A 9,808-nucleotide genomic window follows, 5' to 3' on the forward strand; every position below is an offset into this window, starting at 1 on the left:
GCCAATATTCCCATATATTTTTTGTCTTTGTTTAAATGCCCGGTCAGTGTTGTATCGCGTATTGAACAAATCCAACGTAGATTTTTATGGGGAGGCAATGAAAGGAAAAAGGGTATTTCTTTGGTTAGTTGGAAGAGTGTGTGCTTACCTGTTAAGAATGGTGGTTTGGGTATTAGGAGAGTGAAAGAATTTAATCATGCCTTGTTAGGAAAATGGTTATGGAGGTTCGGGGAGGAAAATTCTCAGTTGTGGGTTAGGGTAATTGGGAGTAAATATGGGTGCAAGCCGGGAAAGTGGGAATCTAAAAACCATTTCAAGAAACAAGGTTTGACTGTTTGGCGTGACATTTTGAAAATGTCATTTGCTTTTCTTTTGAGGGTTAGATTCAGAGTGTATTCGGGGGATCGAATAAAATTTTGGAGGGATGTGTGGTGTGCTGATGAGCCTCTTATGAGTTTATTCCCAAATTTATATCGTGTAGCCGCTGAGAAAGAGAATTTTGTTTCTGAATGCTTTGCTCGAGAAGGGGGTAGTTTAGTTCGGTCCCCTAGGTTTAGAAGGAACTTCTTTGATCGGGAGCTAGAGTCGGTTGCCCAATTTCTAAAGCTTTTAGATGGTTGCTACGTTAAGAGAAGCGGTATGGATAAAAGAGTATGGACTGCGGAATCGTCAGGTTTTTTCTCTGTCAAATCTTTCTATTTCAGTTTGTTGCCTTGCAGTGTATCCTCCATTTCAGCCGAGGTATGGAAATTTCATTGCCCGCCTAGAGTTGGTTTCTTCGGATGGGCGGTATGTCGTGATCGGATTCAAACGATTAACTTCCTCCGGAAGCGCGGTATGATGCTTGTTGACCATTGCCCCCTCTGCTTGAAAGATGGTGAATCTGTGGATCATCTCTTCATGCATTGCTCCTTTACGCGTCAGGTATGGAGTTTGATATTTCTGAGATTTGGCATATGTTGGATTTTTCCATTTTCTATTCCAGAGTTGATTCTTCTTTGGACCTTTGTACCATGGAAGAAGAAGGGCAAAGTATTGTGGAATTTGTGTCTTCTTGCAACATGGTGGGTGATATGGAAAGAGAGAAACTCCCGTGTCTTTGAAGGGGTTGCAAAATCTCCGTATTGGATATATATGAAAATTATTGCGCTCACTATTTCATGGGCGAGAAGTTTACCGGCTTTCCGTTTTGTATCGGCCTTTGACTTATGGGAGGGTTGGAGGATTGTTTGCTTTAGTAGGAAGATCCGGCATCCGATTGTTCAGAGATGAGAGGCTCCGCCTATTGAAATGTTCAAAATTAACTTCGATGGGTCGAGTATTGGGAACCCGGGCCCGGCTGGAGTTGGTGGGTTGTGTCGGGATGCTTGTGGTGAAGTTATATAGGCTTTTGCTGGCCCTCTTGGAGTTTGTGATGCCTCGGAGGCCGAGGTGAGGGCGGTTTATCATGGCATAAAAAGGCTTGAGAGAGATAGCATGGATAGCACTATTGTGGAGGGAGATTCTTTGAATGTGATTAAATGGTTGAGGGGGTTGGTGTCGCCTCCTTGGAGATTTTCTTCTATTTTTGATGAAATAGATGATTTAATTGCGGGCTCATCTATTGTTTTCAATCATGTTCGGCGATCTGCTAATGGGGAGGCGGACTCCTTGGCTAGAAGTGAGGTTAGGAGGTTGGAGTTGGAGTGGTTTGACTTCCTTCCTCCCTGAGATTTGTCTTTCTTGTTATTGTTGTTTTATTTTCTTGTAATTTTGGTTGAGGCCCACCTCGGTCCCCTTCCTTTATAATGAATTCATCTTGCCATTTCAAAAAAAAAAAAAAGTTATTTCTTGTATAAAATCTTTAAATAGGGCATGCAACTTAAAATTAATTTACTTCAGGTTGATCCCAGCTTAAAATTAATTGTCTTCCATTCGATTTCCTAGTCATAACTACTACTTTTGTGTAAATAGGTGGGAAGTAGCAAATCTAATAAGAAAAGAGGAGAAAAAGTTGAAAGATAGAAGGAAGCATGGAAGATAATAAAAGATCAAAGTCAACTGGAAGGCATAGAAGTCTTCCTCAAAACATCATTATGGATATCCTCTCAAGAATTCCTGCTAAAATATTGATAAGAAGATTGAGGTACGTATGCAAGTCCTGGTACTCCTTGATCCAGAAAATCATTTCCGTAGGTTGATCCTAACCCTCCGATCTATAGAGGGTTAGGATCAACCCTCTAACATCAGATCGCAGGGTTAGGATATGGAAATGATTTTTGAGGCACAACCTATTTAGATTATGGCCCATCTAATGGATGGTTTGGATCATCCTATGGTGCGGGCCATACCCTACTTTTAATAAAGTGAGGAGTGCCCTCATCAAAGTATCATCTGTGCACTTTGGGGCATTTTCCAGGGGGCGGTGATAAAATCACTCCCACGTCTTAAATCTCGGGATCTATACAATTCAGTTACTATAGTTTCCTAGTATTTTCTACATGTTGGAATATCAAAGAAGAAAACTTAGAAAAGAATTTGGTGTGATTAATTACAGAAGCAATTAGCTACACAATGTCAGAAAATGGATCAAAAATCATTTCATAAAGTCTCACGTTCCAAGCCGAGAAAGATAAGAAGATTCACAAAGCATGTTTTTTTTTTTCAGCACCATGCTGCTCCCATAGAACAACTGCTCGTCTGTTCCAGTTTTTTTGTTGCTTCTTTGTCCCCAAACTTCATCCTTTTTATCCTTCGAAGAGCAACCTTGGATGGAAGTAATGATTCAGCAAGAAAAGTGACATCTGCTAATGTGAGACTTTGAAAATTTTCACCTTTGTTGAGCAGATCAAGCACGAGTTCAGATATTGTGAGAAGAGTGTGGCCAAATGCGGTTCGAAAATCTAAAGACCAGTACATTCCTAGTGCTCAGTATTATCATACAAACCATGGCTTGAATGAGTTCTGCTTCAGTCTTTTCTAAAGAAAACTCAATGCTTCTTACTGTGACCAATTGACTACGAACCACAGTTAGCAGCGGCTTGATTTTATACAAGTTGTGCCGAGCTAAAATTAAAAAATTGAACCAGAGACCTAATTACTCCAAAGCCGCAACAGGTCAGAACCTAGTGGGTGGGGTAGAGTGGGACTGGGGTGGGGGTTTATGCAGAATTCTGGTAAGGTTGAACCCATGTTTATGGAGCTGGAGCATGGGGCTTTTGCAACGAGCAACAAACCTACTAGGGCTCATAGATTGGGTTCAAAATGGCGTTTGAGAGAAGGCATACAGTTTTGTACAAGAAGCACAAATCTTTCTCCACTTCCATTTGCTCTCCCAAGTTTTTCAAAGATGGACAGAGGGAGGGAGGGTTACCTGGCTCGAGGGGTTCCCAAAGATCTTTGAATACGGCGTACTCGATTTCTATAAAAACAAAAAATAGATAATGTTAAAGAAACCTTTTTGATGGGGTGACATGAGGCACGGACTAGGTCGCTCTCTTTAAGATGAATTTGTACCTCTGTGTAAGAACCTATGATGCAGCAGATCCTCTCAGGTTGCTCTCCGACATGTGTTCTATCCGGATGCGTTGGTACAAATTCGAATATGTATAGTAATAGGAATGCCTAAACGACCACACACTTCCACTTTATTAAAATGAATCAATATGGACCAATAGGTTAGCATATTTGACGTGGGTAAGATGCCTAATGACCTCACCTCGAGTGAATCATAGAACTCAAAAAAGCAGAGGGGCTTTTCACTTCAATCGTGAGTTCCGTTACGGTAAGCTCGTAGGCTTAAAGTCCACGCAATCACCCACAAGATACAACAACGTGACACACTGTTGATATCTATCTAAACTGTATGATCAGATAGGTCTGAACCACACAACGAACACTTTGACTGCCCAACAAATTTATAAAAATAGAGAGGGAAGAAGAAGATAAGAAGTGTTGTTAACAGATAGAAAATATCACTATTAACAGAGAGAAAATAACATTGTTATCAGAGAGTCAAATCGTTTTCCTAAAGTTCTGATGTGTAAAAACATTAGTAAGCCTTTGGTCTTACAAGAGAAATGCGCCTTTTTTAGATACGCCTTAAATTCTTAAACACTCTTTCAGAAAGCGCCCTTTAAATCACATTTAACGATTGGATTTAAGAGAAAAAAATGAACATATTGGGGAAAAACTCGCCCCGGCCCGGCGCTCTCATGCATGTGTTTGTTTTATTTGTTCTTTGTAAAAGGACATCACCCAAACAAAATCCAATGCTCTTGAAAGGCTCAAGCCTTTCCCTCCCCAAAACCTCTTACGTGGGTGCAAAATTTTCTCCCACTTTGAACTTTGGTGGCAAAGGTACCAATGAGGGCATCTTTTTGAAAAACCAAAAATGCTACTTTATATTAAAACATTAATAACCATTTTATATTAATATACTAACAATGGCTAGAGAAGTTGGAGATGGTGGTGACTGGTGGAAGATGGGAAGATGGAGGGCATCTTCGACGAAGACCCCACTTTGCGAGAGACAAAAGTCATGAAGATATTTAGATTTTAATGGTTTTAAATCGTTACTCAAGAGGCAAACTCTCTAACTTCTTCCTCACCTCTCTGTCTCTCTCTGCAGTTCATTTTCGTTTCTTCAGTCCCCTAATTTCTTCAACTCAGCATTATGCCCACTATCTATCTATAGGGATTTAACTATTCATGCTAACGTGGACAATCCCCTATCCGCCCTTTATCCAACGTGGCAGCCTCCTAAAAAACAAGAAATCCTATGTCTTTCCTATTTCGATTTGATTTCCTAATTTCTTGCTATTTTTAGTTCGGAATCTTCCTATGCGCGTAGGTCTCCTGTATTTTCTAAAAATGAATATAATTTTTGCACGCTTTCTCTCCCTCTCGCTCTTATTCTCAACCGCCTTCCTCTTCATCTTCACGAAATAAAATCTCAAAACGATTTCCATGACAATTTTAAAAAAAATAATGGATTATATGGGTGTACTATAAAATCTCATTTAAAAAAAGGGAAAGAGAGAAATGTTGCCTTAGAAGAATTCTAGTCTGGAGGGAGCCCTTGCAAGAAAGAGGTGAAAGGGCTCTCCTATTGGCTACACATCATTATCATGCATTAATAACGGCTGAAAAGTCAAACATGGTGGTGATGTGCAGCCAATGGGGGAGCCGTTTCACCTCTTTTTTGCAAGGGCTCCCTTCAGTTTAGACTTCCTCCTATAATTATGGGTAAATTTGGTATAAAAATAAGATTTTACTTTGGTAATTAACCAAAAGAGCAATGATAGATGCAAGTGCCCTGCCATAAACGTACTGTAAAAAATTACTAAATAAGTAAGGGAAAACAAATAGAGATATAAATTCCCCTTCGCGCTTTGATATGATAGTACCACACTTCATCCCTTCGCCGGTTCGGCACGGTCAGTAACCTCTCTTATGTCTTACCTCTCATCTCTCTCTGTATATCTCTCATAAGTTTTTTCTATTTATGCCAATGGCTCATTTGCTAATGATATAAACCTGCGAGTGATTTACAATTTATGTGTGTGTGTATCTCATAAGTTTTATCAATTTATGCCAATGGCTCATTTGCTAATGATATAAAGCTCCGAGTGATTTACAATTTATCTTGGGAGATTATTTTTTCACGTGATTTGACGTCAAAAAGCATTAAAACTCACCCCACATTTGAAGTTAAAAGGGGGCGTATTATCCTACAAGGGGGCGAAAAAATCATCGCGCTTTCGTGTTTTAGATAGACATTCTTGAGTACAATTGAAGATAGTTCATAAACTCTATGTTAATGGGAAAAATAGTTGGCTTTTCTAATCTTGGAAAACACTTCCAAAACAGAATTTCGTTTGGAAAATAAAGACAAAATTTGAATTGCCTTCTTGGCCGACGATTTCTCCTGTTCCACAGTTTTTTTTTTTCCTTTTTTTTTTTTTTGATTTCGTGGTGTCACAACATGGGATTTAGTCTTCATCTTCCAAACAAAAATCCCGTTTTGCTAGCAGCCTACATTTTTCTTAATTAAATAGAACTTGCTGATGCAGGGGCATCTCGCTGAATTAATTGTCTTCCAATCGATTTCCTAGTCATAACTACTACTTTGTGTGAATAGTGGAAAGTAGCAAATCTAACTAGAAAAGAGGAGAAAAAGTTGAAAGATGGAAGGACGCATGGAAGATAATAAAAGATCAAAGTCAACTTGAAAGCATAGAACATCATTATGGATATCCTCTCATGAATTCCTGCTAAAATATTGATAAGAAGATTGAGGTACGTATGCAAGTCCTGGTACTCTTTCATCCGTCGATCTACATCTACAATATGCAAAACAACACTCTTTTGGTTTCATTCTGTTGAATGATGGTGCAAGACGTGACAAGTTTTTCTCTCTAACGACGCTGCATGAATCATGGCTGCCTGAAACCGTGTTAAAAGAAAGACATTATAGAGACTTTATTTACACTATAGACTCTTGCAACGGTTTGGTTTGTCTCCAAGGATCAAGAGAAGTTCATCTTTGTAATCCTACAACTCGAGAATTTCTAACTTTGCCTGGAATGAAGGCGGAAGAAAGAGAGCAAAAATTTGAACATCAGTGCAGCTTTGGATTTCACCCATTAACAAAGGAATATAAAGTAATCAGATTTGTGTATCGTACTACAATAAAGAGTCTGATGAATGGTGAAGGTGCTCTCCGAAGCGAGGCCTTTACTCTAGGATCTAAGTCATGGAGAGAAATCCATGATCATAGCCTCCTTCACAAAATCAACGATCGAGTAGGAGATCCTGTACATTTAAATGGAGTTATACACTGGAAGTCTGATGAGGGACCAAGCATCATCACTCATTATCTTACGATGATTATCCGTGGCTGCATAAATATGCAATAAAATATTGTGTTTCCTTTCACGTGGAAAGCCTGGTCTCTTTGGGAATTAGATGCAACTCCCTTGGCAATATGTGATTGTTTACAACTCTCTTTACAATAATGGCACGCCCCTTGTTTATTTAGGCCCAGTTAATTTCGAATTTTGATAACCAATTGTGAGTCCAAAACTAATTATTGTACTCAAAACAATTGGTTATGAAAAGCCAAACCGGGCTTTAGGGTTTAACGTGTTGCTACATTCACTTATTTTCATTGCTCTGGAGAAAGTATGTAAAATAATGCGTGCATGTGTGATTCCCTAGCGATTCCTTTCCAAACACGTACAAAAACTCATCAGTTAACACTGTTGTATTTGTGGCTTATTCTTAAAACAGTTGTACATGGAAAACAACTTGAGGTAGAGTTTTAACTTCAAAACTAAAAACTTGAGGGAAAGCTTGGTGTAGAAGATGCACACGTGGTTCTTGATTTTCTTCTTGCATGGATAAGAAGGAAGAAGGTGAGGGGTTCTTGATTTTCTCTCGTGATTTCCTTTTGTAATAGAAAAGGGGGTTTTCTTTCTTGTAAACAGTTTGAGGGCAAAAGTGGGGTTACGGGTTGATGGTTTATGTGACGATTAATAGATTCATCACCTACAATTAGGGCCTAGGACCTGCCTAACTCTGTGAGCGTTAGGCATCAGCCCCGCCCAGTTAGAAACCGGTCTCTACTAAAGGTATATGGGGGTTTTCACTTGCATCATCTTGGTATGAATAGGGCGTTGAGCCTTGGAAGCCTAGCTAGAAAGTCCTGAAACTCACAAATGAACATTGAAGAAGGAGATAGGTTTTTGTTCTGGAGAACTACGCCAGGTCCTTCGCAGAAGCCTTCACAATTGCACCTGTGAGTTTTGGACATCCTCATGTTGGGTATTTTCAAAGGGGGCGTGGTTCGTGAGCTTGAGCTCATCGTAAGCTAGAGTTCACAAACCACTTCTCCCATAGTTGTTTCACTCATCCAACCCATTCATTTTATTGGACCTCACATAGATAGGATGTTCCTAAGAAACCACCTCTATACCATAACCCTAACCATTGGATCTATAGAAGCCCATTTTCTAACCATCCATTTTAAACCTCCACAGATCATAACCATAACCATAAACCATAACCTATAAAACTAATGGGTTGGATGACTGAACCAACAATGGGATATATAGTTTGTGAGCTCTAGCTCAGGCTTAGCTCTAGCGCACAAACCATATATATCTATTTAAAAAAAAATTATATTTTTAAATAGAAAAATGAGTTTTTTCAAAGAGATCATCTTTTACGTGATCCATAGTACCAATCCTCAGGTGTTCCAGGGTTATTCTTGCAGTGTTCCAGGGAAAAAAAAAGAAATTAAAGTGAAAGAGGAGAGGAGATGGAATGGGAGGAACATGGAAAAGGAAAGGGCTGTCTCAAAACCATACTTCCCAAATAGATTTGGGCTTAAGTTCAGGCCATATCCTAGGGGATACCACACTACAGCCGAGCCTCTCATACATCGTTTGTTAGACACGAGTGCTTACATGAAATATTGCGAAAAACTGAACATGCCATACTTGAGCTAATATTGAGGTTGAGTTTATGAAAGAGGCGGACAGAACCAAACGTACAAAGGCAGGTGCCCAAGGTGCCCAAGATTTTTGTGAAGGCTAGCTAAGCCATGCCAATGCTCGTGCTAATATAAAATATGCTTATCATATCACGGTCTACTGATACTAAACTATTTGCTAAAGTAGATTGGGACTTGCTAGGCAATTTCGCAGAAAGCCATTTCGCGGTTGGCTTTTGCATGTGAGAACAGCCACATAGGTTGACTTTTGGCAGATTTCGTCTTATTTATTTAATTCATACTAGGTGGCTGTTCTCACGTGCAAAAGCAAGCCATGAAATGGCTTTCCACAAAATTGCCTAGCAAATACCAAGTACGTTAGTAGCTAATCCTCATTATATAATGAGGGATAATCTTTTGAATGTGTATTAGTGAACATAAATTATGCTAAGTCTAGATTAAGCAAACATGCTTTCGTTCTCTAAACCCAGATCGGGCCCATGTGCTAAAGAATCATTGGCAGATTGGTAGATACATTAAGATATAATCTATATTGATCGATCATGTCATTAGTGAGTATCATCTCAGAACATGCTTAAGCTACATTAACCATGCCCTTAATAAGTTAACGGCGCTTAAACAACAACCTAGAACAAGCAAACACCTTCTAAAACATGATTAATTCTATTAAGAAATGGTTTAAACTCAGTGTGCAGGGCCATGTGCACCTCTCTCCAAGTCAGCAGGATAGCCCTGCAAGGCTGTCCCATTTTTAGATTTTTTTTTTTTTTTGCACAAATACCAAGTTAGACATGAAACGTAGGGAACTGTTATCAGCACTACTATATTTTGATGAGGGCACTCCTCACTTTATTAAAAGTACTGTATGGTCTGCATCAGTAGATGATCCAAACCATCCATTAGATGGGCCACAGCCTAAGTAGGCTGTGCCCCGGAAATAGGACCACCTAGTTAGGATCAACTTATGGAAATGATTTTTGAGGCACAACCTATTTAAGTTGTGGCCCATCTAATGGACAGTTTGGATCATCCTATGGTGCGGGCCGTACCGTACTTTTAATAAAGTGAGGAGTGCCCTCATCAAGTATCATCTGTGCACTTTGGAGCATTTTCTAGAGGGCGGTGATAAAATCACTCCCTTTACTCTTATATTCACTCCTTTAAACCACCGTGGAGGGAGTGAATCTATCACGTCTTAATTCTCGGGATCTATACAATTCAGTTACTATAGTTTCCTAGTATTTTCTACATGTTGGAATATCAATGAAGAAAAGAATTTGGTGTGATTAATTAGAGAAGCAATTAGCTACA

Source organism: Tasmannia lanceolata, unplaced genomic scaffold, assembly GCF_043159265.1.
Source record: "Tasmannia lanceolata isolate RefF3 unplaced genomic scaffold, GAP_Taslan_0.1 ptg000006l, whole genome shotgun sequence".
NCBI lineage: Eukaryota > Viridiplantae > Streptophyta > Magnoliopsida > Canellales > Winteraceae > Tasmannia > Tasmannia lanceolata.